The 17,459-nt window shown below is 42.0% G+C and overlaps 2 long non-coding RNA genes across 6 annotated transcripts in view; both read left to right on the forward strand.

Moving 5' to 3' along the window:
* The window catches only part of LOC310767192, a 125,802-nt gene that overhangs the window by 98,318 nt on the left and 10,025 nt on the right, over nt 1-17,459 (forward strand). The window lies entirely within an intron of this gene.
* Nucleotides 8,607-14,152, forward strand: LOC310767263. 2 transcript variants are annotated; one of them, XR_014550815.1, is made up of 2 exons: nt 8,607-11,108; nt 13,856-14,152. It is a non-coding gene; the product is annotated as an uncharacterized lncRNA (long non-coding RNA). The 2 variants fall into 2 exon arrangements; XR_014550816.1 differs by lacking the exon at nt 8,607-11,108 and adding an exon at nt 11,130-11,350.

Genomic DNA, 17,459 nt, shown 5'->3' on the forward strand with positions numbered 1-17,459 from the left:
TTATATTTTGATTTTATTCTGTAAACCACCCTGAAATCTCCAGGTATTATCATCATCATTATCATCATTATCATCATCATCATCATCATTATAATGTATATACAGCCCTATATCCAGGGGTCTCAGGCCGGTTCACAGAACAGGGTGGTATAGAAATTTAATAAATAAAATAAAATAATCCAGAAATAATGCTGACGTTGATTCAGTTGCAAAGGGCACACATTGCTCTGAAGACCAGTTGTTGGAAAGGTAGGATGAAAAATGTTTTAAATAAATAAATCTTCCATTGGGGCACAAATAAAAGATAAAAACTGTATGGGTCATACCCAGCGTTAGTCAAACTCTAAGTATATGCACCAAAATCAAATTTAATCCACTTATGTTGATGTGTTTGCTTTGAGTATGACAGTTGGAAATCAACCTATGAGTGTCAGGGGTGTCCATCTGAATTTGTATCACTATCTGCAGGATTCATTAATACATTTTTGGAATTAGGTGACTAATACATAATTCAGGACCGATGACTTTTGTGAGCAAGCCATTACAGATCAAACACCAGATGTGCACATTCTGAACAGTGCAAAGACTGGTCCCTTGTTACTCCAGAGGGCAGGGCTAGACATACTGGATTTAAAATACCTGGGATAGATTTCAGTTGAGCAATGGTAAAGCACTCTGACAATGAGACCAACTGCATACACGGTCAGTGGCTGTGCTGAAGGTTTTTCAAGCAGAGGCTGGATAACCTGTTGGGGGATGCTGAAATTGTGGGTTTTTTGTTTTGTTTTTAAGTTAGCAGAAGGATTAGATTAGAGGAGTAGACCTTCAGGGTCCTCTGCAACCCTAAGATATCAGCGCAATCAGTTGAGTAATTCAGTTGCAAGGTGCAATCAATTAGTGGGCATTCAAATGATGAGAAATCACGTGACATACATGCATCTGCAAACTACCCCTTTGTCTGAAACTAATTAGTAAAGTATCTGATAATAAAGGCGGGATGATTTATTTTGAAATCTCTCTCTCGATAGTCAACTGTGCATTTGAACGTCACAATGTTACGTTTTAAGAACATGAAAGAAACAATCACACCCAGTGCTTATAAAGTAAGTTGAAAAACAATGCAAGATGGAGAAACCCAACCAAAATCGGTCCTTTAAAATTCAGAACATTTCAAAGCTGTACTGCATCTTTTGGAGAAGAAAGTTCTTTTGACAATGCTCAAGAAAGGGGATCCAATTTGGTACAAAACTATTTCAACTTTGTCCTGAATCTTTTGATGTCAGAAAAATGTGTCAGCTTAGACTTTGAAGTGAATTCCCAAATTTTATCTATTCATCCATTCATTAATAATGGGTGTTACATGAAACCTCCATTTCCTTGCCAACAGCATTCCTCCTGCTGCTACTATGCATGAAAATAGTTTTTTTGTGTTCTTTCCTTATTGAGTCATCAGCATAATTTCATAATAATAGTAGAGGATCATATGGGATTTCATAACCTAATATACCAAATTGCACTTCCACAGCATGCAATAATAGTATCTTCCAATATATCCAACATTTAGTTCTTATTTATTTTACTTAGTATTTCTGGAGTTATATATCACCTTAGCATTGCTTTAGAACAATTTCCCCTTATATTCATATTTAAAGAAGACCTTTGTGCCCTTCCAAGTCTTCATATGTACAGTATATTATTTGCTACGTCTTGTTCCCACGTAGTCATGGTCCCATTTTCTGGCACTTCTTCAATGGCCACTGCTTTATTTGTTGGGAAAACTCACAATAATGCCTCATCACACATTTTGCATTTCCAGATGTTACCAAAAGAGAGAGCAGAAGATACCATGAGCTAGCTGTTGCATGCCTCTAACATTGAGTTATTTAAGGAAAAGAATGGGCTTCTTATCTATAGATGTTATATGCCTAGTGTCATATTACAATAAAGATTATATTGTTGTTAATAGTACTTGTTTAGTGCCTACACTGCTAGCCACTGCAAATCAATAAAGCACAATAAAACAAACAACTCTGTCATTTGTTAACTGCACTTACAGTTTTATAATAGATAAATAATAGATAAAATTATTAAAGAAGAGAAAGAGGAAGGACAAAGAAAAATGGTAGATTAATTGATGGTGAAGAGGAAAAATAAATGAGCCAGAAACAGAGAGGAAACTTCAGAATGTATCTCAAAAAAATAATTAATAGTAATAGAATATGCTCAGGCATGAAATGAATGTTGAACCAATGAGTTTTGAAGTGTTTTTAAGATATAAAGTAGGGCAGGTGCATGTCGCGGGTAGAATTCCTGAAACAACCATTTCCATTCTAAATGTCAAAAAAGCAAAGTTGTGTTCAGTGTATTAAATTATCAGTCTAAGTTGTTAAATGTATTGACCATGAAGGATAGAATGACCAGCAGAATTCTAAGATGGCAGCTTGCTAGCCAGCAGCCAAACTACATTAATCATTTGAGGCTGCTGGTGGTGAAAGGTTTCCACGCCTAGTGCAGCATAAATGTCTGTAGGGAATCCATGGTATCCCAATACACCCCCAAACACCCGCCTCCAGAGGAGGTTGAAATTGGCTGTCACATTGAGCCTCATTTACCTTACAGGATTGTTGTAAAGAATAAATGTGCGATGGGAGGGATCATGTTCAACACCTTCAACAAAAAAATGGAATGAAGTAATATTTCAGCTATAATCTATCTTGAGTCCCTGTCAAGGAAAAAGGCAGGAAATAATAATAATAATAATAATAATAATAATAATAATAATAATAATAATAATAAAATTATTTATACCCTGCCCATCTGGCTGAGTCTCCCCAGCCACTCTGGGCAGCTCCCAATCAAGTGTTAAAAACAGTACAGCGTTAAATATTAAAAATTTCCCTGAACAGGGCTGCCTTTAGATGTCTTTTAAAGATAGGATAGCTGCTTATTTCCTTCACATCTGAAGGGAGGGTGTTCCACAGGGTGGGCACCACTACCGAGAAGGCCCTCTGTCTGGTTCCCTGTAACCTCACTTCTCACAATGAGGGAACCGCCAGAAGGCCCTCGGCGCTGGATCTCAGTGTCCGGGCTGAACGATGGGGGTGGAGACGCTCCTTCAGGTATACAGGATATACAGTGGACCCTCTGGATACGAACTTAATTTGTCCTGGGGGTCTGTACTTACTCTGAAAAGTCTGTATCTGGAAGTGCTGCTTCTGTGCATGTGCGGAGAGTGCAAAGCACTTCTGCACACACACGCATGGCGAAACCCGGAATTATACACTTCCGGGTTTGCCGCGTCTATAACTTTAAATTACATTACCCGAAGGTAACGTAACCTGAAGTACCACTGTAATGATAAAAACAATGATAAAAATAAATTAAAAAATAATGTAATTGGCTCAAGGTGACAGGTATATGATGCATTTGTGTGCCAGGAGATCATACGTGAGAGGGACACGAGTGGCACTGTGGTCTAAACCACTCAGCCTCTTGGGCTTGCCAATCGGAAGGTCGGCGATTCGAGTTCCCATGACAGGGTGAGCTCCCATTGCTCTGTCCCAGCTCCTGCCAACCTAGCAGTTTGAAAGAACACCAGTGCAAGTAGATAAATAGGTACTGCTGTGGCGGGAAGATAAACGGCGTTTCCGTGCGCTCTAGTTTCCATCACAGTGTTCCGTTGCACCAGAAGCAGTTTAGTCATGCTGGCCAAATGACCCAGAAAGCTGTCTGTGGACAAACATCAGATTCCCTCGCTCTGAAAGCGAGATGAGCGCCGCAACCCCATAGTCACCTTTGACTGGACTTAACCATCCAGGGGTCCTTTACCTTTACGTTTACATGGGAGAAGCTTCTTGATGTAGAATAGGATGTTCCTATTTTCATTGGAGAATTGTTGGAGGGTATGTGACCCATCTCCATACTAGAGACTTTTCTTTTTTGTTACAAGTGACCAGGCAAGCTTTCATATGTTATCATTTTGTTATTGTGATTATCATTATTATCTACAGAAATGAGCTCCCTATAAGTTCTTGTTTGTGGTTATGTATCTGCATACGAAATCTCTCCTCGCTGTTTGCAGTTCTGAACAGTTTCTCAAAAGCAGAAAGGCTTTTAATATAGTATCCTGCTGCTCAAAATGCTAAATATGGAATTTCCCCCTCCATTAGTTTAGAAGTTAGCTTGTGTGCAAGTGCTTAGAAGTTGTTGTGGCCAGGCCATTTGTGTACTTCGCTTTAGTGTCTTTGTGTGTGTTCTCAAGCTTTTCCCGCAAGCTCACAATTGATCATGGCTGAGATGTCAAATACCTTGAGAGGACGAGGGAGGGAGAGATTGTTTAAAGATAGGAAATAAACTGCTGCACAAAGTGCACAGCAGGAGGCAAAAAGGGAAATTGAGTTCTAAAGCTGCTTAGAAACTCTAGCTTAACTGGGAAGAATGAGTTGGTTTGTGGTAAGATGAAGGGGTGCTGAACAGTGTAGAATCACATTTATTCCTGTGGGCTGGGAAGCCTTCATTAAAAAGGAATATGTGAATTAAATTGTAAACAATTATGGAAGGACAAATGTCATAAGGCTGTGAAGAACAGGGTAGCTTTGTGCATGCATGTACAAGGGCAGAAATGATAGAAGGTCACTCTCAACCAAGTCCCATTGAAATGCTTCCCTGATTCCCTCAGATGTAAGACTTACAGAAAATACTGTTTTGCCACCAGGGCAGAACTGTGGTGCAGAAGTCCAGGACCCCACTCCACAAAGTGAGCAGCCTAGCTCCCGAAGAAAGCAGCATTGGCTTATTACATTGTAAGGCAAGTTAACATATTGTTAATTAAGTTACATAATGCATATTACTTTTTGAATTGGGGAGGGGTGGCAGCAGGGAGGCTAAGACTATTAAAAGTCCAGAGTAAAAAAAACAAAAAATCACCAGAATCTCCTGGTCTTGGTTTCCTGATGGGAAAGTGGTTGAACTTCGCCAGTCCTAAAAGAGATACTGTTTTGGAATGCATCAATAATACAAGATCATTGCAGTGTTAAGTCTGGAAGGAAGAAGCACAGTTATAATTTTAGCAGTGCTGTTTTCTAACATCTTGTCATCTCATAACTGCCGCAAAGCTGCATTAAGTTTGAGATGACATCCGCTCGCGCCCTTCTGCATTAATCATTCAAAGTGATGTCACCTTCTTGTTTATAGCTGTAAATCACACAGTCAGATTGTGACTGTTCTTAATCTAAAAAATCTACCAGGCATTTCCCTAAAGACATATTAACAGCCTGGCGGGGTACTGGGAGGTGGTATTGCATGTTTGCTTGCCTACAGGGTTATTTAGCATGTGCACAGTGAGTGGAGTTACCAATTCTGTTCTTTAGTCATTTAGTTGTGTCCAACCCTTTGTGACCCCATGGACCAGAGCACGACAGGCACTCCTTCCTTCCACTGCCTCCCGCAGTTTGGTCAGACTCATGTTTGTAGTTTCGAGAACACTGTCCAACCATCTCGTCCTTCTGTCGTCCCCTTCTTCTTGTGCCCTCCATCTTTCCCAACATCAGGGTCTTTTCCAGGGAGTCTTCTCTTCTCATGAGGTGGCCAAAGTATTGGAGCCTCAGCTTCAGGATCTGTCCTTCCAGTGAGCACTCAGGGCTGATTTCCTTAAGAATGGATAGGTTTGATCTTCTTGCAGTCCATGGGACTCTCAAGAGTCTCCTCCAGCACCATAATTCAAAAGCATCAATTCTAGGGTGCTCCAAAACTTTCTCAAAAAGTTTTCTTTCCCAACAAAAAGGCTTCTGCTTCTCTGTCTCTTCCAGTGGGTGTGACACTGGGATGACTGGAAGTGGGGGTGGGGCTGTATAGTCTTTCTTTCCATTAAGCATACATCCATTGAGAGCCAGTGTGGTGTAGTGATTAAGAGCGGTAGAATCGTAATCTGGGGAACCGGGTTCGCGTCTCCGCTCCTCCACATGCAGCTGTTGGGCCAGTCACACTTCTCTGAAGTCTCTCAGCCCCACTCACCTCACAGAGTGTTTGTTGTGGGGGAGGAAGGGAAAGGAGAATGTTAGCCGCTTTGAGACTCCTTCAGGTAGTGATAAAGCGGGATATCAAATCCAAACTCTTCTTCATTGCTCTGAGGCCTCCATGGCCGCCCCTGTTTTTTGACCTGAGGAAGTCCCAAGAGAGGAATTACTTCATGATGTCTTCCCTGGGTTTAACTGAAGCATAGGAAGACAGCAATGAAAGGCCTAAGATCTGTGGCAGAAGAATAGCACATTGGAAAGCCTTTGATTCAAACCATTGTCATCTCCTGGAAGCAGTGCTACTTTTCTACAAACAAACAAACAAACAAACAAACAAACAAATGAGGTACCGGTACTGTGTACTGTTGTGTTATGCCAGGAAAAAACCAAAAAGCGCACTGCTTATAGAAAACCCCAGCAAGGATGTCATTTGGTTTTCAGTAAATGTGCATATCCAGGAAGGCTGTAGAATGCAGTTCATAAGGGAGATGATTTGCTGAATGGGAAAAGGTGACTTATTAAATTCCTCTGCTACCTCAAAAGTAAAGTAAGTTGAACACACACACATCCCACGTATGAGAAATTCAGTGAAATTTCCCCTCCCCTTTGATAATTTTAAAAGGCAGTATTTTTATACAAATATGTATAATGTGCTGAGAACTACAATAAACTACACCAGGCTTCCTCAACCTCGGCCCTCCAGATGTTTTAAGACTACAATTCCCAGCATTCCTGACCACTGGTCCTGCTAGCTAGGGATCATGGGAGTTGTAGGCCAAAAACATTTGGAGGGCTGAGGCTGAGGAAGCCTGAACTACACTTACAAAACAGAAATATTAATAACAAAGAACACTCCAGGTCTGACAGCTGAGCTAATAAAATATTATTTCTCATTGTGGAGTTAATATTCAAGAAAACATATTCTCATATTTGTCAAACAAAGGAAGTTAAGGCATCATGGAAAATGTTATCTGATGATAATTTCAAGATACTTGAATCAATTATTATTATTTTTCCAAATCATTGTATTGGGCTAGATGTGTCCTTGTACTGACAGACTTACCAATCTTGGGGAGGGGAACCCTAAATCATACTGCAAAAATAAAAAATAAAAATGGTTTTGCTTGTCCCTTAGTGATGCGGATTTTATGCATGCAATTCTCAATGCAATTTTCCAAAGTTCCCCTCAAATCTATTGTAAAAGTCCTATTGCTCTTCCATGATTGTGTTCTTATTGGTCTGGAAGCAACTGGCGTGAATCTAACCAACTCCTTAAATAGTACATTCCCCACCCCCCACCTCCCAAAAAACCACCAGTAATAGCAGTATTGATTTTGACATTTTGACAGTGCCCAGATACAGTATGGCATTCATCTTTTTGAGTATCTCATCTCAAAATCTTACTACTATACTTGTAGACACTCCCGCCACAGATGAATATAAGTGCCCTGTTGGCTGCAACCCCTCCAGCAGCTCTAGAGACATTTTAGCCATCATGTGTATCAGTCTCACTGGGATATAATACCATTTGTGGATTGTTTGCAGATACACATCGCAGCGGCTTCACATTTCACATGCTGTCCCAGTTTCTTTTAGTATCATTAATTGATGGAGAATGGTAAAAAAAAAAATCAGCACAGCCGTTGTTACTCACCCACACTAGTAATTAGCTTGAAGAGTCTGCTGTAATTGGTCCAAACTCTTCCTGAACTTCCTAATATGCATTTAGACAAATTGGCGAAGATAATTGCTAAAGCAGTATAAATTACAAACAACAATTAGTAAAATATTTACCAGGCTTCTGCAATAAAAAAATGCAAAAATAGAAAAGAGTGTGCCTGCCTCCTTGACTTAAATAAAATATTCATTCCATTTTTTCTCTCTTCCACCAACATTTATTTCAAGAAATCAAGCTAATTAAATTTAAGAGACTGAATAGAGGGAAATCTTTCTCACTTCTCAACAGGTTAAAACTTGAGGTCACAGGAACTTAAGGGCTATTCACACCACTTTTTGTCTCATTGCTTTCCCCTGGGGAAAACTGCTCTTTAGTGCTCAATCAGAGCAAACAGCAACAGGTTTCCCACATATTGTCCTTTATTCCACTTTAGAGCTAAAGAGCAGGTTTTCACCCCAAATGTTGCAGGGCAAGGTGTACTCCTCTCAGACCTGTGCCTAGAAAGTACAGGTCAAACACAAAACCACTCAAAACAATGCTTCCTGGGCATGGGACAAGTTTTACAGAGGATCTAGCACAGTGCAGATTCCAAAGCAGACCCCCCAGACCAATCCACACATTGCTAGGGAATGTGATTGAGTGATGCCTTTGCTTCAAAGTTGCCTTTTGTCAGATCCCTCCCTATCTCTAATGGCACAGCAAAAAAACCCTACTGTATGAAATGGTCCAGATTTAGGCTGGAGGTAAAGTTAGGTGGGTGGGATGCAGGTGGCGCTGTGGTCTAAACCACAGAGCCTAGGGCTTGCAGATCAGAAAGTTGGTGATTCGAATCCCCGCGGCAGGGTGAGCTCCTGTTGCTTGTTCCTTGCTCCTGCCCACCTAGCCGTTCAAAAGCACGTCAAAAGTGCAAGTAGTTAAATAGGTACCGTTCCGGCGGGAAGGTAAACGGCGTTTCCATGCACTGCTCTCATTCACCAGAAGTGGTTTAGTCATGCTGGCCACATGACCCGGAAGCTGTCTGCGGCCAAACACCGGCTCCCTTGGCCTATAGAGCGAGATGAGCGCACAACCCCAGAGTCGTCTGCGACTGGACCTAACGGTCAGGGGTACCTTTACCTTTAAGGTTAGTTGAAGCTATTGAAACCCTGCTTCCAAGCAACATATGGTGAATTAGTAAAAAAAAATAAGATTGTTTAAAATACATACTACTGGATATGTAAATTAAAAGATCTACAAATCTAAATGAACTTCTTTGGGGATGTGTTGGATAAATCCCGCTGTTCTATACAAATGTTTTAAAATTGCTGCTGAAGTACAGTTAAATGAAGCTGTTATGTGTACTACAGCCTATATTTGCATATTTGACAGCATCATTACCATGTGCTGAAGACAGTTGGATGGGATTAGAATGTATTGGCATTCTAGTATTACATATTCTTCTGGTAAAATTTTATTAGTAATGTTGCTTCTTCTTTTGGGATGCCCCAGCTGCACACTGGAGTGTTACATTTCTGATGTTAATGGAGTTTTTATAGAGCTAATTTCAGGCTGTCAATCCCAAATCAGGAGCTAACCCATGAAAAATAAGCAAATTGGCTTAAAAGTGATCAGATTTCTCAATTTCAATATAGCGTCTTTAGTCTGCCTCGGCACAGTGACATGAAAGCACGCTGTAGTTGTTTTCATGTCTCTGCCATTATTTTTATATGCCATTATCACAATAGTTTATAATGAAAGACTTAAGAAGGCTACAGTGGCTTGATGTGCCATTAAGTCACACAAGCCAACAATATTGTATTGCCCTTTTGTGTTGGCTCAAAAATTCAGCAACAAATGCATATACAGTGGTACCTCGAGTTAAGGACTTAATTCGTTCTGGAGGTCCGTTCTTAACCTGAAACTGTTCTTAACCTGAGACACCACTTTAGCTAATGGGGCCTGCCGCCGCTGCTGCGCAATTTCTGTTCTCATCCTGAAGCAAAGTTCTTAACCCAAGGTCCTATTTCTGGGTTAGCGGAGTCTGCAACCTGAAGTGTCTGTAACCCGAGGTACCACTGTAGTATGGCATGCTCATCTCTCCCTATAAAGGGACGCGGGTGGCACTGTGGTCTGAACCACTGAGCCTCTTGGGCTTGCTGATCAGAAGGTCGGCAGTTCGAATCCATGTGACAGGGTGAGCTCCATTGCTCTGCCAAACTAGCAGTTTGAAAGCACTCCAGTGCAAGTAGATCAATAGGTACCGCTGTGGCAGGAAGGTAAACGGCGTTTCTGTGCGCCCTGGCTTCCATCACGGTGTTCCGTTGCACCAGTAGCAGTTTACTCCTGTTGGCCACCTGACCTGGAAAGCTGTCTGTGGACAAACGCCGTCTCCCTTGGCCTGAAGTGAGATGAGCACCGCAACCCCATAGTCACTTTTAACTGGACTTAACCATTCAGGAGTCCTTTACCTTTACCTTTTATCTCCCTATAGGAATTCTCTTTTTGTGAGCAACCTTGATTCTGGGTTCTGGGGAAAAGAATAATCACCATCACCATATATTCTTACCTTGTGTATTTGACCAAATGTATGTCATGTCCTCCATGCCAGGGATGTAAATCTGATGGCACGAAAGAGCAAAGAGCAACAGGATTTTAAGTCTGTCAGATGGACTGATGCTAAGTGTTGTTTTTTGTGCGTGTGTGTGATCGCTATATCAGGGCTGCAACACTTTAAACAAAGCTTCATTAAACACAGGAGTCAGCCTGAAATAAACTGTTTGTATGAACACAGCCTTTATTTATTTTTCATATTTGTTAGCCGCTTTTCTTGCCAAGAAACTCACTGCACCTTTCCTTAACACTCAGACTGATTTTCGTTAAAAGCTTTCATCTGAAACCAGTCTGGGAGATATACTGTTACATGAAACTGTATGATAAATATTGGCAGAAGGGGGAAAAACTTCATAGTCAAAAGTAGGCCACTAACATTTTGGGAGACGACACTGCAATAAATATGACATTAATGGCCGTGTCTTAAAACTTGGCTGTCTGAGCAGATAAGTACTTAAAATGGGGGGGTTGCTGACCACTGTGTCATTGCAATGTCACAAACCATGAAGTTACACTAGCAATGAAGGCAGACAATGTCAGCGCAAATGTCATCAATCAGGGTGGCGGCTGTACTGCTGAGGAGCTGACAAACCTACTGACAAGGCATTTAGAAGGATGGCACATTAAGATTTCACTTAGGAAAGGAGGAGGAAATAGTTCAAAATTTGATTGTGCAAACCTTGTTTGTAGTCTGGCCTGAAACTGTGCTGTAAAAAGGAAGCTGTATCCATTCTGATAGCTATTCACTCGGGTTCATGGGCCATCTCAGAATGTTATTTAATTCTGTTTGGCAGCTGACACCTGCTGCGTCATTGTGAGTGACTCAGGTGAGTGGGCACATATGATCAAGATTAATACCAGCTGCTGCCCACTATGACTGATGCCTCGTCTGTTTTGAAATGCTTTTTTAACCTTTATTCATAAAGAGGGTTAACTTCACCTTCTTATGACGATTCTCTGATGAATTTTTTGTTGGCGTCTGTCTGTCTTGAGAGACCATGGAATCTGCCTCCAGGGGTGAAGCCAAACCACTGGAGAATCGCAACACCCGCAGTGGCTGCAGAAACTGGTAACTGCTGCCTCCCACGTTGTTTTTGCTGCATTAGCATCAATGTGATCTTTCAAGGGGTGCAAGCCTGGGCTGTGTGTATGGGCTGCCCAGATGACAACACCTCCCACCCGGCCTCACTAATGTGGTCCAAAGGAAAGCAGAGCAGTACGTTTGACACCAGCTTGGCTGTGGGAGTTGCTGGAAGGAGGAGTACAATAACCTGACTAAATGCATGAGTTAAAACAAGCAAGCAGCTGAGTTGAGGCTGAAAAAGCCCACAGAGCCATACAAGTTGTCTGTTCTTGGCTACGAATTTTGGAGATCTAAAAATCCCTTTGTTCATTTCCCTCTAGCTAACGGATTCATTGCTTAAGATTCATCCTTTGAGTTGTTAACATATGAGAAAAGCTGATGGGCTCTTCATATTGTATCTGATTTGTTCAGAAGGGACCTTATTAAAATGTGCACCTAAACTGAGATAACTCCCACTGTCTGAATATATTGAGTGTTTTGAAGTTCATCAGGTTTCCTGAAGTCATCCATATTGCTGGTTCTCAGGCAGTACCGCATAGGTACTAGTAAATTCCAGGCCATTTAAATTCTGTAGCAAACTTGCACACTTCTGATGCACAGAGTTAAACCCAATTCTCTGTATATGGCAACTGACATGGGGCTGGACAAACTACATATTTTCTGCTGACTTTCCTAGGATAGTTCAGTGAGCTGTGTTCATCTTGGTAGGTTAGAATTGTGTAAGGGTGCTCTCATAGGAATGAAAAGAGGAGAGTCATGAAGTGCCATAAAAATTTCATAGACAGGGTAGGCTGCTGAGAGTGGGTTTGGGACCCGGCGAAAAAAGAAAAGTAAACCCCACCCAGCAAGGGTGAACCAGCTAAAAATCCTTACTCTGGGATATAAAATAAACGTGTGATCTCATTTTTATGTTAATAATAAGATAGTATTTGTACCTGTTGGGGATATTAAGATCCCAATGGTGAATATCAATAATACAGTGGAACCTCGGTTTTCGAACATAATCCATTCCAGAAGACCGTTTAACTTCTGAAACATTCAAAAACTGAGGATCAATGGGTGGTCTGCAAAATCCATTGAAAAATGCAGAAATACTCCTTGGAAGCCATTCAACTTCCGAGCCACGTTCAAAAACAGAAGCAATTACTTCCGGGTTTTCAGCGTTTGTTATCCAAATCATTCGGCTTCTCAGACGCTCAAAAACTGAGGTTCCATAAGCACCCAGATAATCGTTGCTGAACTAACTGTACACTTCAAACTTGTATGTGTAGCACCACAATAATGTCTACCATTCAACAACTTTGTTGCAGTCACATGGTGTTCACTTGCTAAAACGTACAAAGATGATAAGACGACACTGCAATGTTGTACTGTCAAAGTGCAAAAGCGAATGTTTGTGTAGAGTTGTGAATTCTCGGAAATGCTCGGCGCATGCCATAAGCTTGCAAACCGTTATTCAGAATTGTATGTGCATTGAACATGAAAGACATATTTTGTAAAGAATTACATGAAATAGTTGCAAGATAATTGGTCGCTGGGGCCCCACTCAGAGACCAAACCCCAGTAATTTATACCAGCTCTCCCACCCCATCTTGTCAGGCCTGTATATTTTAAATGCCATACATTGTTTATTCAGCTTAAGAGGAACAGTTTCTCCTGGTGCCTAAAAATAGGTCATAAAGGCATCATACAAGTCTCCCTGAGGAGAGCATTGCACAAATGGGAAGCCACCACAGAAAAGGCCTGTTCTTGTGTTGTTAACCTCCAGACTATCAGCCCCGTGCCACTCAATGCTGTTCTAATTTGCCATCCATTTACTTTGCCCATTGAGCTTGCCGGAAGCCACCAAGAACCCGAATAAACATTGGCATTGTTTTCGCCGTCCCTCGTCCCCCTTGCATCCATTTGCACTTATCAATGTGGATTATCATTGGATAAAGGTAAAGGTAAAGGGACCCCTGACCATTAGGTCCAGTCGTGGCCGACTCTGGGGTTACGGCGCTCATCTCGCTGTATTGGCCAAGGGAGCCGGTGTACAGCTTCCGGGTCATGTGGCCAGCATGACTAAGCCACTTCTGGTGAACCAGAGCAGCGCACGGAAACACCGTTTACCTTCCCGCTGGAGCGGTACCTATTTATCTACTTGCACTTTAACGTGCTTTCGAACTGCTAGGTTGGCAGGAGCAGGGACTGAACAATGGGAGCTCACCCCGTCGCGGGGATTCGAACTTCTGACCTTCTGATTGGCAAGTCCTAGGCTCTGTGGTTTAACCCACAGTGCCACCCGATACTGGAGAGAAAATGCTGGTCCCAGTATGTGCTTATTAATCACCTCTCCCTTTAAAGATGTGTCTGTATAAAAATAGCAGTGATAAGAACTCAGAGGAGTGACAAGAGCAAGGGCTATTACTCCAGTGAATAGTGTTATGCTGTTAGACATCCTTTGGCTTCTGAAAATGTGATGTGATTTATCTCCCTTTGTTTTTGCAGACCTTTTAAAAGTGAAAGCATTCCTATCACATAATGTCCATGTTCCAGGAGCCCAGGAATCCATTTTCACCTAAATAGGACCATATGTAGTCCAGAGGCACATTTTCTGAACCTGTTAATGCGCTGTCTGACAGAAGAGAGGCTAGAGGAGTGTGGATTCCAATATCTGCTTTTCGATTTCTGCACTATTGTTCTACAGAAATTAGTATTGCCTCTTTTTAGCTTCTCGGGGGAGAGGGGGGAGTTATGTCCAACTGTCAAGCTGTTCGCAAGGAATAAAACATCCCTTGTGCTTGATTCAGACCTGAATGCATGATCTAAAAAACCCAAAAAACCCCAACCTCCAACAACTCTCTTAAATGAGAGTATTCTGCATACAGTTTCAGTCCTCTTACGTCCAAGGTGTGCTCGATTCCCCCTTGCACTACAATGTATTCTTTGAGATGAAATGTTTCACCAAGTTATGTCTAGGGACAGATACAGCATCTCCCCCCCTAAAATAGATACTTTCTGAATTTGTTTTTCTTGTCGGTGATCATAAATTTGTATATACATCCAAGGAAACTCTGAAAGTAATGTTAAGCTAATGACAAGAGAGACGAAACACCTTTATGGACTGAAAAAAAATGACTTCCAGAATGCCAAAGGAAAGGTTTATCTTGCTTATTGAGGTTATTGAGCCATAGCTTTGTGACTACAATGCATCAAATTGTTTTGAGCACATGAAACAAACAAATCACTTAGAGAGACTAAAGCAAACCCAGTATTGCCGCAAGCCACGCCTGGAGTGCTCTCTGAGACCACCCTCCATAGCCCTGCTGTGGGTTTCTTAAACTTTAATGCAGGCATAGGCAAACTTGGCCCTCCAGATGTTTTGGGACCACAACTCCCATCATCCCTAGCTAACAGGACCAGTGGTCAGTGATGATGGGAATTGTAGTCTCAAAACATCTGGAGGGCCAAGTTTGCATATGCCTGCTTTAATGTATTTTTCTACCTCGATTTCCCCCCTTCGTCTTAAAATAGCAGGAATCAAGTTACTTTGCAAAACATTAGAGCTTCCTCGTGCTGTCTTTTATCTTTCTAATATGTTGTTGGTCCACGAGAGCAATGTAACATCTGATACGAGGCAAGTAACAGAAGACCTAGTGGAAGAATGATTGACAGGAGTAGAGTGGGGTGCTGGGTGGAGGTGGAGGCAGAGTTAGAGCGTTTCAGTTGTGGAATGGTTACTACTTCAAATGACACATTATGAACAAATGCAGGCTGTTTGTCTTACTCTGGAAAGAAAGAATTTGGATTCCTGCCCGGAAGAGTGGAGCAAGTTGCATGAAAGACTGTGACCTCTTGGAGTTTGGGAAAGGCCACTTGCCAAGTTTAATGTGACATGCCCACCATAGGCATGAAATGTTTGTATGACCATATGGCCAATAGTGTAAATACTGGCTATGTATGAATCAACAGATGGTCTGCAAAGCCTTTAAAGCTGATGCATGCTACGTTTTGTGCCCAAATTAAGTATTTTGGGCTGACTTTCATGTTTAAAAATTAAACCTTCCCCTGAATTCATTCACATACTAGTATGCAATGAGTGTGGGGGAGATGATCTCTCAAGAGCAACGGTTTTTTATGTGACAGAAATGAAGTTGAGACTTATTTCCCTGAATTGCCGGAATTTGATGGGGGCAGGAAAATGCACCAGAGATTTCAAGGAGAGCGGCAACAGCTAATTGCTCCCAGTTATGTGTCAGAAGAGGGCCTTTTAACTTTCAATAAGTTTCCTATCAAAACCTCAAAACAATTAGAACTGGCCTCCTTTTTTTTGTCCTTTAATTATTATTGAACTCGGCTTCTAAATCCCATCAATCAATGGCAAGGAAGGCTATGCATAAAGGGAATGCATGCCTTGCATTTGCAATGATGCACAAGTGCTTTTTGGAAATCATCTCAAAACTTAGAAAGTATTATATCAGGTTAAATTTTGAATCATTCTTGGCTACAAGGTAAATCTATACACCAATTATTCTTGTACAAAACTCCTGGGAGGGCGGAAACACCATTTTCTTTAAACACCTATGCACAATAAGTTTGTATCTCTTTAACATTCGCAGAGGTGAGTTGCGGTAGGAAAGCTGGCAGTTTGGTAAACCCTTCTAATTAAAGGACTTTGACCTATAGCAGAAATTGTCGTGGATAAAGTTACCCAATTCCTCTCTTCTGAAATGAAGTTGGCAGTATGGTTGTGGATAAAGTCAGGTGTCCCCAGGGGATGAGGAAGGGGAGTGCGGTGGGGGCGGGACGCACCGGGTGTCTTCTCTGAGGGGGGTGACATTTGGCGTGCCGCCCTCTCATGACTCCTAAGCCTACCTTGAGCAGCAACATTCCTTTTGCTGGAGGCATTCCCCTCTTCCCCCTTCATTTTGATAGCTCGGGGGAGGCTTGGGAGTCATGGGTGGGTGGCGTGCTGAATGTCTGCCGTCGGTGGCTTGGTCCGCCCCCATGGGTGGCTCGCTCTGCCCCCTGGCTGCAGGGTGCGCATGCCGCTCTATGCACCCAAGCAGTTATCCGGTGCCCAGGCGGGCACCCTCCGCCTCCCCCTTTGGGAGCACACCTGCCCTGGGCAGCGTGGGCATATGCTCCACTGCTGGGTGTCTCCAGCATGTATTGGCCCAAGGAGCAAAAGACCAAGGTAGTAAGTATCATGGCAGCTGCCATCTTCTAGATCACTTACAAATGAACAATTTTGAAATCTCTGCCTGGGCTGGGAAACGCTGCTCATCCTCCCCCTAGAACACATCTCGAGGTAACTATCTTTCTAGTAAGCACTGTGCAAAACTATTTTAGATGCTTTCATCTCTGCCGTTGCTTTGCCCTTGGCGGCAGCAAATTGAGAACGAGCCAAATTAATCAAACCATCCCTAAGCCCATGTCTGAATGCTGCACAAGCCAGTGCGGAAGGAGTTCTATATTAAATCCCTGCAGCAGCTCCAAGGCTGTATAAACTCCAAGGCTTTAATCCGCATGTCTTTACACTGATAAATAGGAGCCATTGTATCAGCAGAAGACTTGGGCTGCTTGACCTCAAGGTGCAATTGTGAGCTAAGGGAATAATAAGGTCAGCAGCATAGGCTGGATTGATTTGATACAGTGCCTTGTATGTAAAAAGAGCAATTTTAGGCTCACCAGGTCAGAACTTATTATTCTGGGCATCTACAAAGGGAATAGAGCACAGTGGTGTTGATAGTGCATAATCAGGGCAAGACTTATGGTTGCAAAGGTTCTCAACAAAGTGAAATGTGTAACGGACTTCTTAAAGTGAGATCTATTTTGCCTTTGTTTCATCAGCTTGCAAGACCATTGGAAACCCAAAATGGTGAATATACTGGGAATATCTATACATTTTAGGGCATTTAAAAAGATCTAGCACATATTGTTGTATTGATGCCTGGGGGTGCAATGGAAATAGCCACCATTTTTGTCTCCTTATTTAATCTTATTTAAATTACTTTGTATTCTTTCAAAATTGCTTGGATGTTCAGCCCCAATACCCATGTTCCAAATGCATCTTGAAATTTTGCTTTAGGTGGAATCTGGCAGCAGCCTG

Source organism: Podarcis filfolensis, assembly GCF_964270895.1.
Source record: "Podarcis filfolensis genome assembly, chromosome: 7".
NCBI classification, from domain to species: domain Eukaryota; kingdom Metazoa; phylum Chordata; class Lepidosauria; order Squamata; family Lacertidae; genus Podarcis; species Podarcis filfolensis.